This window comes from Pongo abelii, chromosome 5, assembly GCF_028885655.2.
Source record: "Pongo abelii isolate AG06213 chromosome 5, NHGRI_mPonAbe1-v2.0_pri, whole genome shotgun sequence".
Classification (NCBI taxonomy): domain Eukaryota; kingdom Metazoa; phylum Chordata; class Mammalia; order Primates; family Hominidae; genus Pongo; species Pongo abelii.
In genome coordinates this window covers 90,956,051-90,983,815 of record NC_071990.2, presented here as the reverse complement: position 1 = coordinate 90,983,815, position 27,765 = coordinate 90,956,051, and the positions used below count along the sequence as shown (strand labels likewise).

Here is a 27,765-nt window from a genome sequence, read left to right as displayed (position 1 = left end):
ATTCATTCTTTCAGTCAGTAAACATCCATTTAGTGCCTACTCTGTGTCAGTGCTAGTCAAAAAGGAACAGGGCAGGATTGCTGTCCTGGAGTCATGTGCATGCATGGTACCCATGAATGGGTACTAACAGCACAACAGCCACTTGAATGGCCTGGGAATGGGGGCGAGGGGATGGGAAGGGGTTCCACAGATAGGTGAATTGGTCTGTAAAAGTCATCGCTGTACAAATGAATCCCAAACCAAACATTGAAACAGTGCCCAGTAGATTCCCCCAGTTAGGACAGGGTCATAGAGCATTTTAGGCAAAGGGCCCATACAGTGCCATAGAAGCATGAAACATATGCCACATTGTATGAATTTCAAATAACTTCATATAATGAGAGTTTGGGAACATGGAGAAGGTAGTGGAGGAAGATCAGACTAAAACTGATTATGAAGGACCTTATGTACTATGCCAAGGAGGCTGGCCTTCATCCTGTAGTCAGTGGGGAACAACTTCAGGAATCTTAATGCAGAGGTTTCATGATGAAATTTGTGCTTTAGAAATATTCTCTTGCAGCACTATGGAGGTACAGCTAAGTAGGAATGGAATCCAAGGCAAGAGGGTCACTCTGCTCCTACAAAAGTTCATGGGGCAGTGGCAGTTGGGAGATAAGGAGATGATGGTGCTGAGAGCTAGTTAAGAAATAGAATCCTCAGAACTTGGTAACTGATTGGTTATGGTTATTGAGACTACATGGGTGACTACATGAGTGATCTCATCAGTATATAAGTGCTCAATTAGGTCATGAGATCGAGGGGCGATATTAATGTAGGAAACAGAGAACAGAGAGAACCAATGACATAAGCCCTAGGAAGTGGACTTTTAAGGAGGAAGCAAATAAAAAGAAGCTTTAGAAGGAATGATCTGAGGGTATGAAGAAAACCTGAGGATAGGGTGTTCTGCGAACCCAAAGCAGGAATCTGCAGAAGGAGTGGTCAAGAATGTTGAATACTTCAGAGGGGTCAAGCAAAGGTTCCCGGATGTGTCAACTGGTAGGTTCAGTAATCCTAGCAAGAGCAATTAGTGGGTGGTGAAAAATAAGAAATGGGATGGTTCATTTATACTACTCTTTAAGGAGCTTAGATATGAAGGAAAGGAGAGCAAGAGTTGTCAAGGAACGTTTTTTTAATATTCTTTTTCAAGGTTAAAATCTCAAGCAAGTTTACATGCTGGAGGATAGATATAATCCATTAGAGAGGAAGAAGAAGGAGATAACTGATGGAATAATGTCTCTAAGCAGATCTGATGGCTTATAAGCTAGAACACATGGCAAGATTAGCTTTGGGCTAGAGAAAGGACAACTCAGTTTTTAATAGATGGGAACAAAGGAGGAAAGACTGGGTGTGGATATGGATAAGGGATTGTAGGTCTTGAAAGTTGGAAGTTTGAGGGCTGTAGTGTCCATGAAAATAAGTGCTTAGATCTACAGCTAGAAGCATAGTTGACTGATGGCCCAACTGCTGCCCCTCTGCAGCCACCCTTGCATTGTACTAAACTACAAATTGCCACTAGCTTCTCCCAGTCATGACCAAGCACAATAGGGGCTCCTATTGCAGGCTCATTCCTCTGGGCCACAGGACTTTTCCAGTGGGCCAAATTGGCTCAAGAACTCCTACTGGCCTGAGCAGACCTTTCTTGAAACTGTGCTGGAATCCAAGACTTCCTAGCCATTCCTTCTTCCTTTCCTCTCCATGTCCATAGGTGTGGTTCGAAGGACCTCCCACATTCTGTGTCTTCCTTTCTCAATATATCTTTTGTATTTCTAGTTCTATCTTGGTACCTGCTTCTGGGTAGACCCAAACTAACATAAAGAATTTGGTCAAAATGTGTATATTATTAAGGTAATGCTAGCTGCTGTAAAAATAACTTCTCAGTTCAACAACGTGTACATCATTCAGACAGAAATTAGTAAGAAATGCAGGACTTGAATTGCATTTTTGACCAAATGGACCCAATAGACACGTACAGAATTTTCCATCCAACAGCAGCAGAATGTAAATTTTTCTAGAGTACACATAGAACATTCTCCAGGATGTTAGGCCATATATTAGGCCACAAAATTTAAGATTGAAATTATGTCTAGTATCATTTCAGATATAACTTCAAACCACAGTGGTATAAACTAGACATCAGTGACAGGAGGAATCTTGAAAAATTCACAAATATCTGGAACATAAACAACATGCTCCAGAACAACCAATGGGTCAAAGAAGAAATTAAAAGAGAAATTTAAAAAATGCCTTGAGACAAATGACAATGGAAACACAATATATCAGAACTGATGGGATGTAGGAGAAGCAGTTCTAAGAGGAAAGTTTATAGCAATATATGCCTACATTAGAAAAGAAGAAAGATCTCAAATGAATAGTCTGACATTACACCTCAAGGAACTAGAAAAAAACAAACTAAAACCAGATTAGTAGAAGGAAAAAAATAAAAATCAGAACAAACATAAATCAAATGGATAATAGAAAAACCACAGGAAGAATCAATAAACTTAAGAGTTGGGTTTTTTTAAAAGTAAAATTGGCAAACCCGTAGATAGTCTAACAAAGAAAAAAGAAAACTCAAGTAAAACCAAAAATGAAGTTGAAGAAATTACAACAGACACCTCGGGAATAAAAAGGATGATAAGTCCCTATTATGAACAATTATATGTCAACAAATTGGATGGCCTAGAGGAAACAGATAAATTCCTAGGAAAATACAACCTACCAGGATTGACTCAGGAAGGAATAGAAAGCCTGTAACAGACCAATCACAAATAGATTGGAGAAGTAATGAAAAACCTCTCAACAAAGCCAAGCCCAGGAACAGATAGCTTCACAGCTGAATTCTACCAAACATTCAAAGAATTGATACCAGTACTTCTTAAACTCTTCAAAAAAAAAAAAAAATAGAACTAGAAGGAATACTTTCAAACACATTTTATGAGGCCCGGATCACCTTGATACCCAGCCAGCCAAAGACATCACAATAAAAGAAAATTTAAACCCAATTTCTCTGATGAATATTGGTGCAAAAAGCCCCAGTAAAATATTAGGAAACTAAATCCAACAACACATCAAAAAGATTACATGTCATGACTGAGTGGGATTTATCCCTGGCATACAAAGCTGGTTTAACATCTGCAGATCAATCAGTAGTGATACATTGCATTAACAGAATGAAAGATAAAAATCACATGATAATCTTAATTGACACAGAAAAAGCATTTGACAAAGTCCAACATCCTTTATTGAGAAAAATGCTCAATAGTGTATGTATAGAAGGAAATCTTCTCAATGTAATAAAGGCCATTTATGAAAACCCACAGCTAACATTATAATACATGGGGGAAAACTGAAAGTTTCTCCATGAAGGTCTAATATTAGGCAGGCATGGATGCCGGCTTTCACCACTTCTATTCAACATAGTACTGGAAGTACTAGCAATAGTAATTAGATAAGGAAAAGAAATTAAAGGCATTGAGGTCAGGAAGAAGTAAAGTTATCTCTATTTGCAGATGGTGTGATCCTATATTGTAGGGGGAAAAAAAAGCCCCTGCAGATTCCACACAAAAAAAACTGTTAGAACAATGAATGAATTCAGTAAAGCTGTGGGATGCAAAATCAACATGCAAAATCAGTTGCGTTTTTTTTTTCATACCAATTACAGTCTGTTTGAAAAGAACATGAAGAAAATGGTCCCACTTAACAATACCATCAAAAAGAACAAAATACCTAGGAATAAATTCAACCAATGTGAAAGATATGTACACTGAAAACTATGAAATGTTAATGAAAGAAATTAAAGAAGCACAAAAAATGGAAAGATATCCCATGCTCATAGGTCAGAAGAATTAATATTGTTGAAATGTCCATAGTACCCAAACCAATATACAGATTCAATGCAATCTCTTATCAAAATCCCAATGACCTTCACAGAAATAGAAAAAATGCTTCTTAAATTTGTACAGAACCATGACAGACCCTGAATAGCCAAAACAATTATGAAAAAGCAAAACAAAGTTGGAGGTATTATACTTCCTGATTTAAAATTATATTACAAAATTTGTAGTAATAAAGACAGTATTATACAGGCATAAAAACAGACACATAGACCAGTGGAACAGAAGAGAGAGTCCAGAAATAAATCCACATATATATAGTCAACTAATTTTTGACAAGGGCACCAAGAAGACACAATGGGAAAAGAATAGTCTCTTTGATAATGATGTTAAGAAAACTGGATTTCCACATGCAAAAGAATGGAATTGGACTGTTATCGTATACCATATACAAAAATCAACTCAAAATTGATAAAAGACCTAAATGTAAAAGCAGAAACTGTAAAACTCCTAGACAGGAACATAGGGGAATAGCTCCTGGACATTGGCCTCGGTAGTCAGCTTTTGGATATCACGACAAGAGCTCAGGCCACAAAAGCAAAATTAAATAAATGGGGGCTGGGTGCAGTGGCTCACACCTGTAATCCCGGCACTTTTGGGAGGCCGAGGTGGGCGGATCACAAGGTCAGGAGATCGAGACCATCCTGGCCAACATGGTGAAACCCCGTCTCTACTAAGAATACAAAAATTAGCTGGGTGTGGTGGCGCACACCTGTAATTCCAGCTACTTGGGAGGCTGAGGCAGGAGAATCACTTGAACCCAGGAGGCCGAGGTTGTAGTGAGCTGAGATGGCGCCACTGCACTCTAGCCTGGAGGACAGAGTGAGACTCTATAAATGGGACTACACCAAACTAGAAAGTTTCTGTACAGTAAAGGAAACAATCAACAAAGTGAAATAGCAGCCTACAGATTGGCAAAAAATTCCAATCAGTATATCCCAATAGCCCAGTGTACATCAGATATTTTGCAAATCATATATTTGGTAAGAAGTAGCCAAAATTTATCAGGAACTCATACAACTCAATAGCAAAGAACAAACGAATTACATGATTTATAAAATGGGCAAAAGGCCTGAATAGACATTTTTCTAAAGAAGACACAAAGATGGCCACAGGCATATGAAAGAGTACACAACATCATATCAGGGAAATGCAAATCAAAACCACTGTGATTTACCTCCTCACAACTGTTAGGATGGCTGTTATCAAAAAGCCAAAAGATAACAAATGTTGGTGAGGATGTGGAGGACTCTTGTCCACTGTTGGTGGGAATGTAGATTGGGTATAGTTGTTATGGAAAACGTTATAGAGGTTTCTAAAGAAATTAAAAACAGAACTACCGTATATGACCCAGCCATTCCTTTTCTGGGCATATACCCAAAGGAAATGAAATCACCTCGTAAAGATGTCTGCACTCCCATGTTCACTAAAGCATGATTCACAATAACTAAGATATGGAAACAACCTAAGTGTCTGATGATGGACAAATAGAGAAAGAAGTGGCTATAAGTATACCACATTTGGTATATACCCAATGAATATTATTCAGCCCTAGAAAATCATGAGAGCTTGTCATTTGCCACAACATGGGTAAGCCCATTGTGCTAAGCGAAATACGCCAAAGAAAGACACATATTATATGATCTTACTTATATGTGGAACCAAAAAAATTTCAAATATGCAGAGAGAGAGAATAAAACAGTGGTTACCAGGGATATGGGTTGTGGGCAGGAAATGGAGAGATGTAGGTCAGAGGATACAAAGTAGTATGAACAAGTGTAGAGATCTAATGTGCAGTATGAAGACTATAGGTAATAATGGGATTCATGCTAAATGAGATTTTAGCTACTCTTAACACAAAAACAAAAATAGGGTAACTGAGATGATGGATATGTTAATTTGCTTCACTACATAACCTTTTTACTATCTATATTAAGCCTATAATATCACATTGTATACCATAAATATACGTAATAAAAATTATTTTTAAAAAGAAAAAGAAAAAATACAAGATAACTTCTCAACATTTCACTGTTCTAACACAAGTTTCTTCCTTATTCACATGAGGTCTTAAATGGGTGTTGATGAATGGTAGGTGACATTTTCCTCCTGGAAATCCTTCAGGAATTCAGATTCCTTCCGTCTTGTAGTTTCTCCATCTTCAACATGTGACTCCCAGAGTTACTGTGCTTGTTTGCATCACATCAAGAGAGGGGGAAGAACATGGAAGGTTACACATGGAAGGTTTTTATGGAGTAGGCCTAGAAATTAGCATAGAAATTAGGCCTAGAAATTAGCATAATCACTTTCACTTACATTTCGTGGTAGAACTCAGTCACATGTCACCAACTAGCTGCAAAGGAGGCTGGAAAACGTGGCCCAGCTGTGCACCAGGAAGAGGACACTATAAGTTTCATGGAATAGTCCCTGTGGGAAGTGGGAGGACACAGCTAATGCTATGAGGCCTGGATTTATCACACTGTACAATTTATGTGAGGTTTTTTTTTTCCCCAGGAGCTTCAACGTTGAGTTCACTGGTGAAGTTGCTGAGAAAACAGGTGGTTGAGTTTGAAATTCAGAGTTTGGAGGTTCAAAACTGAATAGTTTTAAAAGGAAAACTTGGGCAAGTGTCCATTGGAAAATGTCTTTTCAATGTTTCGGTACATTTGGGGGTTGATATGAGAAGGGCTTAGTCACAACATATGTCACTCTGTGTGTTGCTGGTTTTGAGTCCTGCACCTGGACAACCAAACAGGACTGGCCCCTTCCTTCCTGCTTCACGTTGGACCCTTCAGTCGGAGATAGTATGGCTTACAAAGGGAGAGATGTTTTCAAACCCTGTGAAACCACCCAGTGTTCAGATGAACCATTTATCTTGCACTTTTCTCTAATACAAATGAATGAACCTTGCTTCTTCTAGCTAGTACCCTTATTCACCTGCTCTTCTGGTGGTATGCAATGCTCATTACATTTTTTGCTTTTGCAAATTTGTCTCATTGTGTTTCCTTTGCTTAAAGTTGGCTCTCTTCTTCCTCCCTCTTCTCCTCCCTTGAATCATTGTCAGTCCAAATCCTGGACAACCTGTCCTCTCAGGCCCAACTCAAATGCCATCTCCTCTGTCATTCTCCCCATTTACCACAATTGAGTGCCTCCTCTATTCCTGACACCCTTTGAGTCTCAGTTTCACCACTCAGGTGGCCCATGGCTGCCTTGATACTTTTGTATGAGTCTTTCACCTACTAGATTTAAAACTTGATGATAGAACTGTGACTTCCTAGTACTACCTGCTCTTAGCACAATGTCTTACACACAGTACATTTTTAATAAATAATTATTGGTGAAAATGAATAAATATTGCTTATTGTGGAGCAGATAGAATGAAGTTCAGTTTGGAGAATCAGTCTTGTGTGGCCACAGATCACATGAGGAATGTAAAAGTTAAATAGATAAAACAAGCCTAAGATAATGGGTTAGAAGGGGAGAAAGGCCTGCACCGATTTTTTGCATCTCTAATGATTATAGAGATATGATTTGTATTATTTATGTGGGCTAGAAAAGGGGATCTCTATTAGGGCTCTGAAGTTTGTGAAGGCTCCAGCCACCCATCTGATGTTGAAAAGGTCAATTGATTGAGTACCCACTGTATTTACAATCTTGACTTATTTTGGAGCATTAATGGAGGCAAACTGAGATTTTAGTTGGTTGTAGGCAGTATAAGTTATATCAATGCTCAGGGGAGTAGTTTTGAGTTTGAAACATCACAGTAACTTCTTCAGGCTTTTAAGATGTACATAAAATACTTGTAAGCGAAAGATAATGAATTGACAAGAGACCTCTTTATACAGCTAGAATATATCAAGTTGTTACTTTTCTACAAATCTCCTTATAGATTGGGTTTTGCTGGTACTGTTTTTATGGTTGTAGTATGGTTGTAGTTGTTTATTGTAGGTTAAAAGTCCAAGAGGAAATGGCTCTTAAATATAAAATGTATATTCTAAATATAATATATAGATACTATGTATAAGCTATTCTTCTGCTGTAGGTCCTTTTTATTTTCTTAAAGCCAAACATATTGTGTGTGATTCAAACAGGTGGAGAGCAATTAATTTAAAAGTGGCCTAAAACCCACCTTCCTCTACTACCTTTGAAGGGCATTATACCATTATATGATCCAGGATTTATACAGCAGATTATTTTATCACTACTCCCTTAGAGCAAACAATCAATCAGCTTCATTTTATTAGGATGCTTTAATATACCCGTTTTAAAAATGTTTATTTAATATTTTTAAGTAATTTTGAAAAGATCTAGGAAGATTCACATACTCATTTTTTCATGAACAAATTATGCTGTATACTTAATTGAGTCTGTCTGTAGGGATCATTTATTTCTATTCATCAACTCTTTACCAAGCTTCATACTAGATATTGAGATGATAGTCTATGGATTTTGTTTCTCTTATGTTTTTCTAGTATGTCTTATCTTTTGGGGTTTATTTCTGGCCCTGGAGTTCATTCTTTTATGTAAGTTCTCAGCTAATTGTGATTTGTTGCTAAATTACCTGCATTCAAGTTTTTATAAATAAATGTAGATATTTTGAAAACTATTTATTTTAGGATACTAAACAGTAAGACAAGGATACACTGCACCGTTGTGTACAAAAGGTCTTTTGGAATATGACTTCTTTGTTAAAAGCAATTTGTGCCATGGTAGTTTTAAAAAAAATAGTTTGGCAATGATGTTTTCATTTATTACTATGTACATACTGCATTTGAGCAGAGAGAAGTTTTTTATTATGACTAAGGCCTCTGTGTGACCAACTTCAGGCCAAATATGAAATATATGGTGTTACAAGTGCTGTGTTTTCTCTTTAAAATACAGTTGGATTCTTCCACGAGGTATATTAAAAATGCTTTGACATCATTATTTCATCTTGAGTTACCCTTTCATTCACTAGCTTGGTTGGAGAAAATTAACTCTTCAGTACATGATACGGAAAATCTGTTGATGCAGCCTCCCTCCAGTTCTTAGTATTTAATTTCATGAGGGACATAGCACTTTTCCCCATGTAATTACAGATTGGTAGAGTTGAGCAGGACCTTAAACACCATAGGCTGAGGCAGGAGAATGGCGTGAACCCCGTGGGGCAGAGCGTGCAGTGAGCTGAAATCGCGCCACTGCACTCCAGCCTGGGCGACAGCAAGACTCCGTCTCAAAAAAAAAAAAAAAAACCCCATCCAATGCAGATACCTCTTCTAAGGTATCCTAATTTCTATATAGAAAATAATTCTAATTATCAGTTTACTTGGCAAATCTGCCATAATAAAGTCTTTTTCAAAGTTGTCTATGCTCAGTTCCCCTCAATATTTCTCATAATATTAGTTCCACAGTCATTCTGATCTCACTCCTTTTTGCTTTCTCCAGTTTATCAGAAAGTTCCTTAAAATGTAGTGGACAAATTATAGAACTACCTCCCTTTTTTTTGAGACAAGATTTCACTCCTGTCACCCAGGTTGGAGTATAATGGCGCAATCTTGGCTCACTGCACCCTTCACCTCCCAGGCTCAAGCACCTCTTCTGCCTCAGCCTCCCAAGTAGCTGGGTCTACAGTTGCACACCACCATGCCTAGCTAATTTGTGTATGTCTTGTAAAGACGAGTTTCGCCATGTTACCCAAGCTGGACTTGAATTCCTGACCTCAAGTGATCTGCCTGCTTTGACCTCCCAAAGTGCTGGGATTATGGGCGTGAGCCACTGCACCTGGCCCTAAAGCTACTCTTTCTGAGCAATTTGAGAGGGACTGTGGCTTATCTGGCCTTGAGAACAGTGTCTTTATTAATGCAGCCTAAGAGTGCATTTTTGCAAACCCATCACACTGCCTGTATTGAATCAAGAGGCTGCTGGATGTCCATGTACTGACCATACAGGACCTCACATTTGAGCCGAGTAAACTTGACTATATTCATTTTGGCCTATTTTTAACCTTGTGAGAACTTTTGTAATCCTGTTTCTGGCATCCCTGGTATTGTGTTTTTGTACCAATACAGCTTCTGGATTATTGTCTCAATCATTGATAAAAATGGGCAAATACAGACTTTCTGTCCAAAGTGATCATCATATCCACTTACTGTTGCTTTAGATAAGAGTGTTATTGTTGATCATCTTTGCCTGGGAAGTCGAATGATAAAGCCAGAAGAAAGCATGCTTTCTGATCATTGTAAGTTTTACTTTTAAGGAAAGAGACTAAAAAAATTAAACAGGAAATTTAAATTTTATTAATATCATCTCATATACCTTAGAAGATCTAAAACTGTTAAAAGAAACAAAATGGTTTACACTGGAGCCTGGTTATAACCTTTCCTTGGTAGCCCATAGCTGTGGGGCCCATAGCTTTGGGGCCCAGAGCTCTCTTTGATTTGAGTCAGAGACCTTCCCATGTGCCCAGGAATTTTGATTATGGCAGGTGATGTTATCAAGTCTTCATCAGATTTGGCTAGAGGGAAAAGCTGTCTGGCACCAAGTTGTGTGAATCTTTGTATTGCTAAATAAGGATACCCGGGCAGTCTTAAAACTGGTGCCTTATGTTATTTGAACTTTAAAATATTGTGATGTTCATGTTTGCTCAGGCTGGCTACTCCAGTTTTGTTACAACATAGTGCTGCTCAGACCATGGTTGAAAGTTTGATGCTAATAAGCACAGTGTATTTGAGCATAGTCGATTCTAAAAAAAAATTTGTTTTCTTTCTTCCTTCCTTCTCCTTTCCTTTCTTCTTTCTGTCTTGAAATCTGTGGATTGAACTTTCCCACCCCTGGAAAAACAACTCAGAAAGTATATCATGTGTCACCACTATCATCTTCCTTTATCAGTGCAGGTTTATAGAAAGTGTTCTCATATCCTGAATCATTTCTACAAACTATAAAACAAAATTAACTTTCCATTACAATCCTAACAATTGTAATAAATGCTCCTATTAGAAACTTTTACTTCCATCCTGTGAGGTATATCATGCTGAGGGGAAAGTTGCATCTTCATTAGTCACCCATGACTTACTCCAGGTGTTACCCTCTAAGTTAGAAAGAGAGAGGGCAAAATACCCTGGTGACACATATGTTTTTTAAGGGAAAAAATTCTGAAAGCAAAAGGGTTCTCTCTTTTTTTATATGACTAGCAAAAGAGTGTTGATTAAGATGTGTCAAGCAGGTGCTGGGTATGTGCTAAACTATTTAATGGTTTTCAGAGTACTGAGTGGCTATTTTTAAATGTTTCTATATCATTCTCAGTTAAGCTGCTGGATGAAAAGTACAAAAGGCTAAAAATATTTACAGTTTCAGTAATGTCTGTTTTAAAAGAAACCATCCTCGTCTATGGCCATACCACCCTGAACGTGCCTGATCTTGTCTAAAAGAAACCATCCTGTGTGATTTTTCTTTTTTTCCATTTGAAGGAAAAGAATATTATGGCTTACAGAGAAGTGGTTGAAAGCAGTTTGTTCAACACTGAGGTTTTTAAGAAAAAGTGACCATCAAAAGGACAGTAAGTTGGGTTACAAATCATCAGGATTTTTTAAAAAAACAATGAAAATAGTTTATTATTATTCCTTTTACTATATTATTATTACTATTTTTGTATTATTAACTGTAGTTCCAACTGAAAATAGTATTATCTTTGAAACTTTTTGTATGGAGTTAGGAGACAAGTTGTTGGTATCAGTTTACTTGGGCATATATCTCAGCTCTATCCCTTGGATCTGTGATCCTGGATAAATTGTTTAACCGCTTTGTGCCTCAGTGTACCCATCTGTAAAATAGCAGTAATAATAGTGCCTGCCTGCTAAGGTTGTTGTGATTAAATGAGATGATGCTCTGCTTAACATGGTAAGTACTCAGTAAATGTTCGTTATGCTTATTTTTTCCATTTAAAAAAATTTGTGGTTAAATGAACACATTTATTCTTTTAACCATTGTTGAGTATATAACTCAGTAATATTAGCTATATTTACATTGTAGTGTAACAAATCTTTAGAATTTTTCATCTGGCAAAACTGAAATGTTTATGTTTTAAAAGCTCATTTTTCTTCAGAGTCAGTTACACAGCTGTGTGGACGTAACACAGGAATGCAAGCACCATTGGGGCAGGGAGTTTAGACTCTTCTGTTCACTGCTGTATCACAAGTGCCACGATCAGCGTCTGGCCCATAACAGGGCTCAATCAATATCTGTCAAATGAACGAATGAATGAATGAACAGTGAGGCTTCATTTGACAAACCAGATGTGTGTTTGAAAATTACTTCTCAAATGATAAATCCATTTTCATGAGTGATTTTAAGTATACATGGAAAGCTGACTCCTTCTGGAGGGTGAAGTGATTTCTAAAACAACTGTTTTGTAATTATTTACCAGTTCTGGCTTTGGTAGGTCAACTTTTCTTAAACTGGAAAAAAAAAAAAATAGTATCCTTAGCGTAGATTGCAAAAGGAAAGAGGATATGTTAGATGAATTGCCCAAAATTTAAACAGGATTCGCTTTTTAAATTCAAGACTTTTTGCTTTCATTCAGATCTGCTCACCAGACTTACTTTTTCCTTAAGGCATATATGAATCATCTTGTTCTTTCATTCAGAAATCAAAAGTTCAGGCCTGGATCAGTATTTACCAAAACTGGTGGAACACTACCTTTCCACTGAGAGTGCATTACCTTTTTTTGAGTCTTTGAAAAGAGTGTCAGCTGAACATGGTCTGGAAGTGGCCAAAACTCTGTGGGTGGGGAGAAAGGAAGAAATAACCTATCTCCCATTTTAAAACCTACCACCTATTAAATAAACGGCAGTCTTGTTCTGTGGAGTATTCATTTGGGTTATCTATTCTGATGAACAAATACAAATTCTTGGTAGGGTTTTCTTGCTTCTGGTTAAAATGCTTAGTGTTACTTTTTATTGTTCAATCTTAGGTTTTGTTTTATTTTGTTTTTCAGGGTCTCACTCTGTCAACCAGGCTAGAGTGCAGTAGTGCAATCATGGTTCATGGCAGCCTCAGCAGCTCCCTGGGCTCAGGTGATTCCCCCACATCAGCCTCCTGAGTAGTTGAGACTATAGGCACGCACCACCACACCCTGCTAATTTTTGTATTTGTAGTAGAGACGGGTGTCTCACCATGTTGCTCAGGCTGGTCTCGAACTCCTGAACTCGAGTGATTTGCCCACTTTGGCCTCCCAAAGTGCTGGGATTACAGGCATGAGCCACTGCGCCTGGCCTGTTTTTATGATATGTATTGAAATGCTCCAATAGCATTTTATTTTTATTTAACCATTGCTACTAGGTAGTAGGCACAAAATGTGTCTTATGCCAAAGTTTACTTCCTTCTACCAAGGAAAGGGGACTCTGTCTCCTGGACTTTGCAGCTATGGGAGGAAGATGACAGGAAGCTATATCATCTGCCAGGATTTTTATGGGGCCCCATCACATACAGTGCCTGTCTGTAACTAAGAGCAAGAGCACATCTCTCCTTTCAGCTGATGTTTAGCAAACCTTCACTCTGCTCCCATGGCAAAGACAGTCACTCATCTTCCAAATTGTGGTATCTTGAGTCATTTCCATTATGACTTGTCTTCTGAAAAGTGATAAAGGAAAATGATCTTACCTAGTCATTTTTTCCCATGCTACAAGACAAAGTTTATCTCTGAATCAGAGAGCATAAATCTCTATTGCCTCTCTGAGATAATAAAGTACTTTTATATTTAAATTTTCTGTTAACAGGAAAATGTATAAAACCTTCCCAAATTTTTAACTCCTTCTTTTGATTCTGTACCTACATAGGTTTTTATTTGGATTCGAAACCAAATAAAAGACCGTTTCATGGTCTGGGCCCTTGGGACAGGATAGTAGTGAAGCAGCCAGTTCATTTATTCTTCATCTGCCCTGCCATGGCTTCCTATTGCACTAAGAATCCAGCCTTCTCCTTGGAGTTGGTGGGAGTGTGCTGACCTGGCCCCAGCCAGGCTCTCTGGCCTCATGCAGCCATTTTCCCTTCATTGACCCCGTACCACCACTGTGACCAGGTGCACCAGGCTCTTCCTGAGGCTGCTTTTCTCCCTGAAATGCCCACCCCACCTCCCACTTTTCATTTTTCTAACTCTTGTTCATCCTTCACTTGCATTTTAACATCACATCCTCTGAGAAGCCTTCTCTGATCTCCACCCTTAATGAGCACCACCCAGTTGTCCATACTTTCCTTTCTCCGTTCTTTCCTAGCCCTTATTAGAATTTTAATTTCATATTTGGCCATGCACTTGTTTCTTTAATAGTTTTCTCTCCCATTAATCTATGAGCCCATTAGGGATCACGGCTCTTTTGTCTGCTGTATGTAATATCCGCTTCCTAGCAAGCAGGACACACTCAAGGAATAGTTATTGAATAATCATTTAAAAATATTTTTTATTAAATGAGAAGTATAAATATCCAATTCTAAGAATGTGCGATTCTATCAGGAGTGTTAAGTACTGAAAAAACGACAGCAGATTAGTTAATTGGTTGATTTCACAAACATCTGTAGATTGTTGACAGTGCACTATGATGTGCTGTTCTAGGTGCTGAGTACATGTGGACGGGTTGTTGCCTGGCTTTGCAGAGATCTCACCTTGGGGAGATAGCAGAGACACAATGAGGAATAAAATTAGTGCCTTTCTCTCAAGGAGCATATTTATTCATTCATGTAACAAACATTTGTTGAGCACCTATGATATACTCTAAGCTAGAACACACTTGAATATAATGAGTATAACATATAAGAGAGTAAAATTAATCTCCAAGAAAGATACAGAATGCTGTAGGGATGAAGATTAAGAAATGCTGTCTGATTAGGGACGTCAGAGAGCATCCTGGATAAAGCAGAGACCGAAGTGCTACTTGAAGAATGGGTTGAACTTTGACAGCTGAAGCTATGAGAGAGGAAATTCTAGGCATGGGAACCACTTGGGTAAAGGCATGGAGATGGGAAAACATTCGAGGGATAGCTGTTAACCCTTTTTAACTGAAGCATAGGGTGGATGATGGCGAATAAGAAGAAATTAGACTGAAAAAGTAGGTAGAGGCTATACTTTAGGGGAGTGAAGAATTCCTCTAAGTTTAGAAAAAAATGATTTTAATTACCTTAAATAAGGCAGTAATGGTACTAATATTGCTGTTTGGTAACCCTTAAGAAAATGATACTTGTGACTTGGTACAGTGGCTCACACCTGCAATTCCAGCACTTTGGGAGATTGAGGTGGGAGGATTGCTTGAGGCCAGGAGTTCAAGACCAGCCTGGGCAACATAGCAAGACCCCATCTCAAAAAAAAAATAAATAACTGTACATGGCGGTGCATGCTTGTAGTCCCAGCTACTAAGGAGGTTGAAACAGGAGGATCACTTGAGCCCAGGAGTTAGAGACTGCTATGAGCTATGATGACCACTGCACTCCAGCCTGGGTGAGACCCCATCTCTACAAAAAAAAAAAGAAGAAATAAATTGATACTTGTTTAAATATATTACATGCCAAATGTACTACAACAGTCCTCTCCAAATGAGAATATAAAGAGCTTCATCCTTGTAAACTGCAGTCATGTTCTTGTTATAGTGGTAGTTAGTATGCAGGTCAATAATTTATGTGTGGTCTTTAGCTTTGTCTTTATTATTAAACAGTAAAAAACGGTAACCTGACATTTGAAGGTTTTTTTTTTCACGTTTGTAATATCAAAAACTCGATTCTTAACAAGTATCCTAAATTTACAAGTATGTTTTTCATGCATATTTTAAGAAAATTTTCATAGGACTTTAACATCAGGTTTCTTTTGAATACTTCCACATGCTCTACCTAACAATTTTAGTGTAAAGTTTCATTTTCCTCATCAAATTCTATGTAACTGAGACATTGGTGTTTTAGCCAAGGTACCCTGCTTTATGGAGTATCTGTGTTCCTAGAAAATTTGTTTTGAAATATGATTTTGTAAATCAGATTGTATTGTAATATACTTGGTGACCTTTTGCTTCAAATCACCTTAAATCCATTTATATTATCTAATTCATATTTTATAAATCCTAATTTTTATATATACTCATTTTTCTTGAATTGAGGGTAATTCTGCAAACAATAAACAAGGTAAATGATTTTTTTTTTGCCAGTTTGTACTAAGAGAACATGTTATTTTGTTTCGGGTGAGTGTATGTATGTTAATACACTGTACTACATTAGACATCAATAGAGAGGAATGTAACGCATTTTTCTTTTGTATGGAAATTTGTTGAAACCTATCTTAAAGAGTTTTGAGCAGAAATTGAAGGATGAGCCTGAGGTTTTCTGATTAGTTGGAGAATATTGTTTTCAGTAGACAACAGTAAGAATAAAAGTGGAAAAATTATATTTAAAATAGATGTTTTATAACTTTCAGAAGTTGATGTCTCCATTTTACACATTATACTTATAAAAGTACAGTAATCAACTCTGCTTTATAACTGTTTTGTGAAGATTATTTAAAGGTCAAGGGAGTATAGTAGAGGCACAGAAAAACAGAATAAAATTGGAACCTTAGAGTTTATGTGCATTTAGGTTAATTTTGACTTAGTGGCTCCTGGCTCTCACCAATCTGGGTTGAGTGAAGGACCCACTGTTCATTGTGTTCCAGCAGTAGTCACTCAGACCCAGCTTGCCACGTTATCAGTCCAACTTAACTTCTGCCATGTCCCACTCCTCCTCCGTTGATAGCTTCTCTTGCTGACATCCTTTCCACTCCTTTGTGCTGCATTCCTCTGGCACTGCCAGCCTCCTGTCGTGGAATGAGGGTCTGGGCCAGGAGACCTTTGGAGAAAATTCCTGGAGAGCAAGTTTTCATAGATTTTTGTCCAATTTTTTCTGTTTCCACCCTGTTAAAAATATTTTAATCCAAATATGAAAAATTTTTAAATTCAGACTTCTCTTGTTTCAAATTCAGATTATTTCTAATCACCTCATAGCTAGTTCTTGAAGTTCATTTTAGCAGGAACAGAGCTAACTACTGAATGATGTAAATGAACATATAAAGGCTGTGTTTACCTACTTAAGAAATTGCTTTTAGCCAGTTTAGAAATGTCTGCTTACTTTTTTGTATTTAAATTTTAAAAATTCTTCAGAGATGGGATCTCACTCTGTCAACCAGGCTAGAGTACAGTGCCACCATCACAGTTCACTGGCTACCTCAGCCTCTGGAGTAGTGGGGACTACAGGCACGCACCACAACACCCGGATAATTTTTTTAAATTTTCTTGTTAGAAACAGAGTCTCTCTATGTTGCCCTGACTGGTCTTGAACTCCTGGCCTCAAGTGGTCCTCCTGCCTTGGCCTCCAAAAGTACTGTGATTACAAGTGTGAGCCACTGAGCCTGGTTGAAATGCCCACTTACTTTTAAAAATGAATTGTATTTTAAGGAGGAGTTTGCAATGCTTAAATAATTTTCATCAGTTTACTTAAAAACTACTAAAGCCTTTTTTTTTTTTTTTTTGAGACAGAATCTCACTCTGTCACCCAGGCTGGATTGCAGTGGCGTGATTTCAGCTCACTGTAACCTCTGCCTCCCAGGTTCAGGCGATATTCTCCCACCTCAGCCTCCAGAGTAGCTGGGATTACAGGCACCCGCCACCACACCCGGCTAATTTTTTGTGTGTTTTTAGTAGAGACAGGGTTTCACCATGTTAGCCAAGCTGGTCTCGAACTCCTGACCTCAGGTGATCTGCCCACCTTGGCCTCCCAAAGTGCTGGGATTACAGGCATGAGCCACCACACCTGGCTAAAGCCTATTTTTAAAGCATAATTTATATTAGGTATTGTTAATCCTTCATGGTTCTTGTTTGGTTAATTTCAGCAGGTTAAGGAAGATCACTTGGAGCTAGAAAGGCCCATGAGGGTGATGATGGCTCAGAGGGAGCAATAGAAGCAGCTTTTAGGGAGGAGTCAAGTGCAGTAGGTAAACATGGGATGTGTCAGATATGATACCGGACAGTGGTCCCCATAGCACAGGCAGCAAGTATGAAGCACAGCGCAGAGCACATGTACACGAGTATTTGTGTGTGTGTGTGTGTGTGCGCATGTGTGGAGGGGGGAGGGGGTGGTTGCTGTCAGGTGAGCAATATAGACAAATGGAGACCCCAGAAGCAACTGATACTAATCCATCCAAGTAGGCAGCAGTGTCTTATCCATGAGAATGTTGGGCCCAGCCATTATCCAAGGATTCTAGACCAGATTCTGGAGAGATCACAGCAGAGTTTCTGCTTGACTTCACTGAGCTTCAGTGTTTGAATCTGTAAAATGGAAGCAGTAATAGTAATTACCTCAAGGGGTTATTTTGATGGCTAATTGAAAACATGTATGTGAAGCCCTTGAATAGCATCTGGTACATAGTAAGTATTTAGTAAATGTTAGCTGTTACTGTATTACATGAAATTGGGAAGACAGTATTTCTTTTTAAATGTCCTATAAATAACCAGGCGCAGTGGCTCATACCTGTAATCCCAGCACTTTGGGAGGCCGAGGCGGGCGGATTGCTTGAGGTCAGGAGTTCAAGATCAGCCTGGCCAACACGGTGAAACCCTGTCCCCACTAAAATTGCAAAAATTAGCCGGGTGTGATGGCACACGCCTGTAATCCCAGCTACTCAGGAGGCTGAGGCATAAGAATCATTTGAACCCAGGAGATGGAGGTTACAATGAGCTGAGATCATGCCACTGCACTCCAGCCTGGGCAACAGAGCGAGACTCTGTCTCCCAAAAATAAAAAATAAAAAAATGAATGTCCTATAACAGGTTTATTGCGCCTCAATTGAGCTATTCCAATCAATGAAATTTTACTACATAAAGGTAGATGCCTTCTAGTGGTTTTCTACCCACAGGGATGGTGGGGTGAGATGGGGAACTGTTCAGGTAGTAGACCTGTTCATGAGGAAAAAACTATTTAAATGCTGAGAAAAGGATGCTAGCTTTGTTGGATCCATCATCATTTTTGCCAAATTCATAGAATTTTTGGCCAGTGGTGTCAAACTTTAAAATTCATAGGAAAAAGAGATTCAGTAATTACTCTGTAATATTAGGGAGGGTGTGGAAATAAGGAATGAACGTTATGTAAAGACCATAATGCTAGTCAGAGAATGTTTCCAATGGAAAACTAATGTTTCCTTCTGCCACCAGGACAAAACTTTTATGATCTAAAGGCAAAACAATAACAAAAACAACAGCAACAAAAACCAGCCTAACAATCCCAAGTGGTTTTCATTGTCATGATCATTAAACATTTTCTCCAAAGTCTCAACTACAGTTTGTTGAGGTTTCACTGAAAATTATACTAAAACAAATTTGCTTAAAAGTAAAATGGAGTTATTGGCTTCACAAAGATCATAGTCACCTTCTTAAGAATTGCATAACCTTTAATGACTATAAAGGATTTTTAAAGACGATCCTTGCGACTAGTTATTAATACACTTTTTTGAGGCTGTAGAAATCAGATAATTTGGGCTGGGCACATTGGCTCATGCCTGTAATCCCAGCGTTTTGGGAGGCTGAGGCGGGCGGAGCACCTGAAGTTGGGAGTTCAAGACCAGCCTGACCAACATGGGGAAACCTTGTCTCTACTAAAAAAAAAAAAAAAAATAGCCGGGCATGATGATGTATCCCTGTAATCCCAGCGACTCGGGAGGCTGAGACAGGAGAATCGCTTGAATCCAGGAGGCGGAGGTTGCAGTGAGCCAAGATCACGCCATTGCACTCTAGTCTGGGCAACAAGAGCTAAACTCTGCCTCAAAAAAAAAAAAAAAAAAAAATCATATAATTTGCCCAAAGTCAACAGCCAGGACTCCTGAATTTTTTAATCACATTATCTTACAAGTTTAGTTAGAACCTGAAAGTTAACTGTCCTTCACTTAGGTAGATCATAAATAATGCACTGGTCACATTGTGTAGATATTAATAAGTTACACTTTGGTAGATGGATTTTTAAATATTAAAAATGATAGATTGGTACAACTGCTTTGAAAGTTTGGCAGCTTCTTATAAAGCTCAAGATAGGCTTAACATGCAATTCAGCAACTACGCATCTAGATGTTTACCCAAATGAGTTGAAAATTTATGTCCGCAGAACAACCTGCAAGCGAATGTTGATAGCAGCTTTATTTATAACTTTATTTATTAAAAACTGGAAGCAACTAAGGGATCCTTCATTAGATGAATTGATAAACTGTGGTACATCCAGATCATGGAATATTATTCAGCCCTAAAAAGAAATGAGCAATGAAGCCACAGAAAGACACAAAGGAACCTTAAATGCATATTGCTAAGTGAAAGAAGCCAGTCTTGAAAGGCTACATACTGTACGATTTAAACTATAGAAAAGGCAAAACTCAAAACCATAGAGACAGTGAAAAGATCAGTGGTTGCCAGGAGTTCAGGGAAGGGGGACAGGATGAATAGGTGGAGCACAGTGGATTTTAAGGGCTGTGACACTGTTCTGTATGATATTGTAATGGTGGATAGATAGGTGTGTCAAAACCCATACATCTGTGTAACATAAAGAGTGATCTCTTATGTAAACTATATTGACTATTATGACTAGTTAATCGTATATCATCATTGGCTCATTAATTATAACAGATGTACCATACTCGTGCAAGATGGTTAATAACAGGGGAAATGGGGAAGAGGGAACTTTCTGCTTAGTTTTTCCATAAACCTAAAACTGCTCTAAAAAATAGTCCACTAATAAAAAAAAAAGAAAAGAAAATCAGGATAGATTGTAGCTTAGAAATAAAAAAAAATACTACAAGACAAAACAAAACAAAACAAAAGGCTTGTATAATGTCTTTTATATAATATTCCCCACCTTATTTCTCTAGTTGTTTTTTAATTTTTTTTTCATTTATCTTATGTTTTATCTCATCAACCTTTAGTAATGGGCAGTTAAAAAAATAAGCAGGTTGGCAACTTCCTGTGGCATACATTTCAAGTTGTGAGCAGAGATGCTCACCATGTGACTGGCAGGTGTCCCTCTCCCTAGCCACACTCTGTCCCTCTTTTCCACCTACCCTAGCATTAGTTGTCTCCTACCTTGCTTTTGACAACAAACAGGGTGAAAATGTGGGCTTGTGGCCATTGTGCTAAATGTTTTATTTCTATATATTTTTTAATCCTTACAGCAATTCCCATTTTGTAGATGAGGAAATTCCTACTCTTGCAGTCTGACTCCATTCTGATCCTCTATTAGGCTAATGTGAACACATGTGACTCTCTGTCCCAGCCTGCCCCCTGTTGAGTAGGTGGGAAGGGGAGCCATTTGGAGGACTTGGTCCCAGTCTAGGTGCTATTTAAGTGAGCAGTTGATTTTAGCTGTGGTGAATACCACCACCCCACAGGCTAGTGTCTGCCATTGAGAAGTATCATCTCATCATTTTCAATCCATTAAGTGATATATTATCACATTATTATTATACATATATTATTATAATATATATTATCTGGAAACCATATAACTATAATTTTAGTCAACTCTTTTTTTTTTTTTTTTTTTTTTTTTTGAGACGGAGTCTCGCTCTGTCGTCCAGGCTGCAGTGCAGTGGTGCGATCTCGGCTCACTGCAACCTCTGCCTCCCAAGTTCAAGCGATTCTCCTGCCTCAGCCTCCCAAGTAGCTGGGGACTACAGGCACGTGCCACCATGCCTGGCTAATTTTTTCTATACTTTTAGTCAACTCTTAATTTCTAGCCTCATATTGAAAAGTGATAGGGTTCAAAAGTAATATCTATTGGCTTTGGAAATAATATTATATTTAGTATTATATTTAATAGAAGTTAACAGATTTAGCTTCTTAATAATGTTTGGCTGGAGTCAGTATTAACCTTTGGTTGCTGTCTTGTGGCCTGCAGATGTTTGTAATGCAAGAGATAGGAACTTGGTCCCTAGGGGGGTAAAGCTAAGGTTCGCTCTAAGAAAGCCACAAAGCAGTCTACATGTTGAAGATTAAATGTTGATTTTACGTGGGTCATCATTTTTAAAGTCCATTTGCCTTCTTATTTTGTGATGAATATTTAAGATTTTGAAGTACATCTCCTCTTATTTCCTTTGTAGTTCTTGTAAGGAAGAATTCCCATTATAGTAGGGCTGGGGAGATAACTATTATTTTTCGTTATGATTGTTTTCTAATATAAAGCAGACAATAGCAGGATATTTAATGACATACATCATGAATTTAATCCTAGACCAAAGCAGAGTATTTTCAAGTATTTTTCACATTTTTCATTTTCACATAAATTATATTAAAATTCATATTTAAGTTAAAATTTCTGAGACAGTTTACTTGAAACAATAGCATTCTTCACTGATGTTAGAATTACTTTATAAGTTATTTTGCATTTCTTAGGAGGCAAAATAAGTTTTCAAAAGGATTAACGTGTTAAACTTTTTGATATTTCATAAAAAAAGATAGTATTGGAAAAATGCAGTATTTTTTTATTTACTTCCAAATGTTTTGTATTAAACTTTTTTTGACCTAGTAGATGACTAGTACAAATAGAACTTTTAAAGATTAGGATATACCTGTTGCTTGTAAGATGAATTTTTTTAATGCTCAATTCAAATAATAAAATATATCTGATTTTGTATTTTCTGTAACAATATAGAAGTAGTTCTCAAATTTCTTTTTCTATAAGATGAATTTTTATATCTTTATTTTACTTGGCAAGTCTAAAATAGTGGTGGTTCTGGGGTTGATTCATGTATTCATTTTTCCTACTGTTTGGCTAATTCTTGTATGTGGTTTTAATTTTTTTAATAGCAAATATATATTTCCGTATGTAAATAGCGTGTGTGTGTGTGTGTGTGTGTGTGTGTGTGTGTGTGTATTTCCCCCCCCTTACTATGGAGATCATGCATGTCAGTGCTAAGCTTGGGGAAAACAGAAAAACAAACGTGACCTTTGATCCCTCCAGAGATAACATAATCTCTTAGTCATATAAAGATAAGGTCCATCTCTTAGTCATATAGACAAGATTTATATCTTAGTCATATATGGCTATATACATAAATATGTGCATATTGCCAGAGATTATTAAAGCATGTACATGCATACGTAAATAATTTTTAAAGCGAAAAGAGAATCCTATAACACCTTACAGGGTGGCTATGTTCTTTTAAGGTTTCATGGGGACCTTGCTGTAATTCTAGAGCCAGCACCTGGCTCAGGTTCACCCATGACATTTTCAGCTGATCTTTCACTTGTTTTCTAGTTGACCTTCAAACAGAAAGTTCATAGCCTCTTCTCAGCTGTTAATGTGATTTACTTCTTATGTCTGGGAAGTCAAGATTGTTGCTGAATTCATTGTTTTAAGGGGATTGAGGTCCTTGGTTTAATGCCAGGACATTCCCAGCTGACAGAAAATTAAATCCGCCAACCCTAATTTCAAAGATTACCAGGTTTGTGGCTCGTGGACATCTTAGATCCTAGGTCGAGCAACTCTTAGGCTGTTCCTGGCACACCACATGCATATGGGGTTGTGTATTGATTTTAATTCAAGTATCATTTTAGCGTTGATTGGCAAACACCCTAGTGGCTTTCAGTCAGAAAAATTCAGTGCAGCAACTAACCTGCTGCTGCTCCTGCCTTAAAATCAGTATTTGAGTTAGTGGTTGTTTAACTTTGCAATTTTGACTCTGTGTTAAAGTGTATACTTTTTCTTAATTTTCAAAATAGGAAGTGAGGTGTGCTCTTCAGGTTCTTGGACTCACAGCAGGGAGGTTACAAAATATAAATGAAAAGGAGACACTGGATGAGCTCCACACAAGGCAGTATCACAACTCACTCCCCCAAGAAGGAAGCACGTCATCATTTCTTATGCTGTGAGAAACAGCCATCTTCTCACAGGAAAATGAGATTGAAGAATTAGCCTGATTAAAAACAAATTACCAGAGTTGCTGTTCAGTTAGGTGGCCTGCAGAATATTAGCAGCTGTGGTTGGAAAGCCATCAGGAGTTTCTCTCAAGCAAGACCAAGCTGGTTTCCTTAGATCCCTGTCTTGTGTCCCAGCCTGTTTTATGCCTTTACCACCCTCACTTTAGCTTTTTCCCAGTATGAAACAATGGGAAGGTAGAGGAAGAGTTTTTAAATTCATTCTTATTAGGAGTGAGTTTTTTTCTTTATAGATATTAGTAATCTAAAAGTAGAAGTAGTGTAAATATTTTTTAAAGCATATAATTCAATTGCACATCAGCAGTTGCACTATCTGTATATGCAAATACTCTAAGAAATTTAATATTTTATCAAAAGGCACAACTCCAAAAATGAAATCTAATGACTTGTTTCTATGGTAACCACTATTGAAATATGTCTAGCCCAGTGTGTGTCTTCCCATAATTTTTCTCTGAGAGTTTCAGGGAGTTCATTAAATTTGCTTTCCCAACATAGATAGATGATCGATCGATCGATAAGAGATAACAGATACATTTTTCCCCCTAATGGGGATACGAGACTATTATAAAATTCTCTTTAGCTTCATATAGAGTATGACTTCATTCTTAGACATGAATATATTTGGCTAAGGGACAAGCCTATTGTTTTATAAATTTAGTTTAAACCAGTAATAAAGCCAGGTTAGTAATAATTTCTAAAACAAGAGATTAATCTTGCTTCATAAATGTTTTCTGGTATTTATATATGGAACTGTTGGATTGCACACACATTGATTTCTAGAATGACCAATGTCCTTTTAAAATTGAAATTCATTTGCTGTTCGTTTGAGACCTTGTTAGATTTCTTTATTGCTCATCCACCATTGTCTTTGTTATCTACCAAGGCCTTGAGTGTCTGTCCACCTTGATGGAGTTCTGACCTGGATTTGATCAACACCCCCTTGTGGCCTTTCTTCCTTGTCAGAGGTTGTGTGCTGCAAATACAATGAAAGTCACAACTTATTTATTTAGAGATCTTGACATTTCCCAGCAGGTTCATTCAGAAAAGCTGACTACAATGTTTCCAGAGGTACAGAAGAGATTCCATTGCATTTTACATTTAAGAGAAAGTGAACTATTGGTTTGGTAAATTTTTCATCAGTCTCAAGGCCTGTCATGTCACAAAACAAACAGATGTGGTCAGATATTCTAGTGATGTAAGTGTGCACTCACCGTGAGTATTAACATTATGGCAGGGTTCATGGAATTTGTATGGTTACATTCAAAGGAAAAACATTTTGTAAAGTAAAGTGGCAGGAAATAGATACTGAGGAAATAAAACTACACTGGGTCTGACAACCTGGGACTTTCGTTTAGCCTACAAAGTTGACAGAGAGGCTAGAATGTCTCTGAACCTATTAGATATGGTTGGTCATAATAACATTTGTTTGTTTGTTGAGGAGGGATGACTATTTAACTTAAGGGCCCTTCCTCTGTACTTTCAAGCTCTCCCAGACTTCTAAAATAAAAGCACTGGGCCAGGCGCAGTGGCTCACGCCTGTAATCCCAGCACTTTGGGAGGCCGAGGTGGATGGATCATGAGGTCAGGAGATCGAGACCATCCTGGGTAACACAGTGAAACCCCATCTCTACTAAAAATACAAAAAATTAGCCGGGCGTGGTGGCAGGCGCCTGTAGTCCCAACTACTCGGGAGGCTGAGGCAGGAGAATCGCTTGAACCCAGGAGGTGGAGGTTGCAGTGAGCCGAGATTGCACCACTGCACTCCAGCCTGGGCGACAGAGAGAGGCTCTGTCTCAAAAAAAAATAAATAAGATAAGAGCATTGGCCCTCCTGAGTCCTGGAGAGTGGGTTTGTACAATTTCATAGTGGAATCATGGACATAGTATAAGTGCATGTAGTTTTCAATTTTAATTTGTAGTCTCAATTCTTTCAAGAAGTAGCTGAACAGTGACAGGCACAGTTTTCTATACAGTGAGCTAAAGTAAGGTAGCTTCATGGAATCAGGTGGTTTCATTTCCTGAAATCCCAGAGACTCTCTTTTTTGCTCCCTCCTCTATTGCCCTGTGTTCAGGCTTTACCATTTCTTGTCTGGACAAACACAGGAAACTCTTTACCTGCCTCCTGCTTTACACATATGGCCAGCCCCTTGGTTCATCTTCCATACTGCCAACCAAATGTTCTTTCTAAAGGCAAAACTAAACATCATGGCATGACTTTGCTTAAAATCTTCCAAAGACTTCTCTTCCTTTGCAAGGCATCTAAATCCCAGAATGTCTCAGACCTATGTATCTTTCCAGTCTACTCTTTCTGTGCCCTGGGTAAACTGTTCGCTTCCCAAGTGCTTTGTGCTAATTGTGTGAACTCTTTCTGGGTCCCACCATGCAGGCCTGAGGTCCCTCATGGCTCAGGTGTGTCTCTGGCCTAGCATACTGTTTCTAATCATTAGTTGACATACCTTCCTCACTAAACTCTAAAAAGCATTTTGAGCACTGTTTATTGCTTGCTTTTGCTTAACAAATACCGAGCCCAGCACCTGGCACCTAGGTGGTGCTCAATAAATGTTTCTTATATGATTGAATAAATGAATGAAGGAATGAGTTAGTGATATCACACAGGAAGCAGTGGTGAAGGAGACCTACATTTAGTTAGTAAAACAGGCTTGAGCTGCAATTAACAGATATCAACAAGAGTGAGGCTGGTTGGTTACTGGGTGGTCCCCATAAGGACATAGCCCTGGTAAATAGCCACAGGACCAAAATCAGTTTTATTAGTTCTTTTAGAGAGATGTGACTTGCAAGAATTGACTTATAGTTAAATTTATGAGAGATTAATTCATAATTGATATGCTCATGTATTCTTGACAATGAAAAGAGGAAGGCCACACAGCACAACTGACATGGGTCATTTGCTCAGGCCACATCCTGCTGGTCAGTAAGTTCATTCAGGAGGCCCAATATTAGAGCTTACTAAATTCTAATATGAGTAAATGCATCCTTTCTAATTGTCTCTAAGGTATTGTCCATCAAGCTGGATTACCCAGAAAAATGATTTTCTTTTCCTGTTTAAAAATGTTTTTAAATTAAAAAAAAAATTTTAGAGACAGGGTCTCACTATATTGCCCAGGCTCAAACTCCTTGGCTCAAAGGATCCTCTTTGCCTCCACCTCCCAGGTAGCTGGGGAACTACAGGCTTGTGCCACAATCCCTGGCTTTTTTAGTTGAAGGGCATTTCTCTATAGATCACTGACTTTTACAGCATCCTTAACAGCAATCAAAACAGTACTACCTTTGTAATAATAATGGCTAATTCTTGAATGTTTACTGTGTTGGGCACTGTTCTAAATGCTTTATCTACTTTGACATAATCTTCACAACCCTGTGATGTAATTACTATTATTAGCTCTGTTTTTACAGACTGGGAAACTGAGAGCAAAGATGTTAAGTGATTTATCTCTGTTCTAAAGGGTGCTGGAATTTGAACCCATGCAGCTGGACTCAATACCTTTGCTTTTAACCGCACACTAATCTTCCTTTCTATGAATGCAACCAGCATTTCTTGTGTTTGCTTTGTGTGACTTCGTTTAATGCTCCTAGCAACTTCTGCAAATTAGGTGTTAAATCTCTTTTGCTTGCAACCAAAAAAAAGTCTTGGTTTTTTGGTTGCAAGCAACAGACTAAAGCAAAAAAGATTTTACCATGTCTTATACCTGAGCTATCTTTGGGTCAGGTTGCTATGATGATGGGTGCCCCAATTGGTATGGGGAGGGGCAACTTTTCACAAAGGAAGGGGAGCCAATGATGGAGAAACAAAATCACATGAAGAAATGGAAGTTTAAATGACTTGCCCAAGGTCACCCAGCTAGTGAGTGCCAAAGGTGGGATTTGGCC

The 27,765-nt window shown here is 38.1% G+C and overlaps 1 protein-coding gene across 5 annotated transcripts in view; it reads left to right on the top strand.

Annotated features, from left to right (window-relative positions):
- BACH2 (BTB domain and CNC homolog 2) overlaps window positions 1-27,765 on the top strand; it is a 367,628-nt gene that overhangs the window by 33,945 nt on the left and 305,918 nt on the right. Inside the window, exon 1 of one of the 5 annotated variants that reach the window (XM_054557880.2) lies at window positions 11,585-12,982. The exons of the other annotated variants lie outside the window; for them this stretch is intronic. The gene's annotated coding sequence lies outside the window, so the exon portion shown is untranslated. Of the gene's footprint in view, window positions 1-11,584; window positions 12,983-27,765 lie in introns of those variants that run through there. 5 annotated transcript variants of the gene reach the window in all.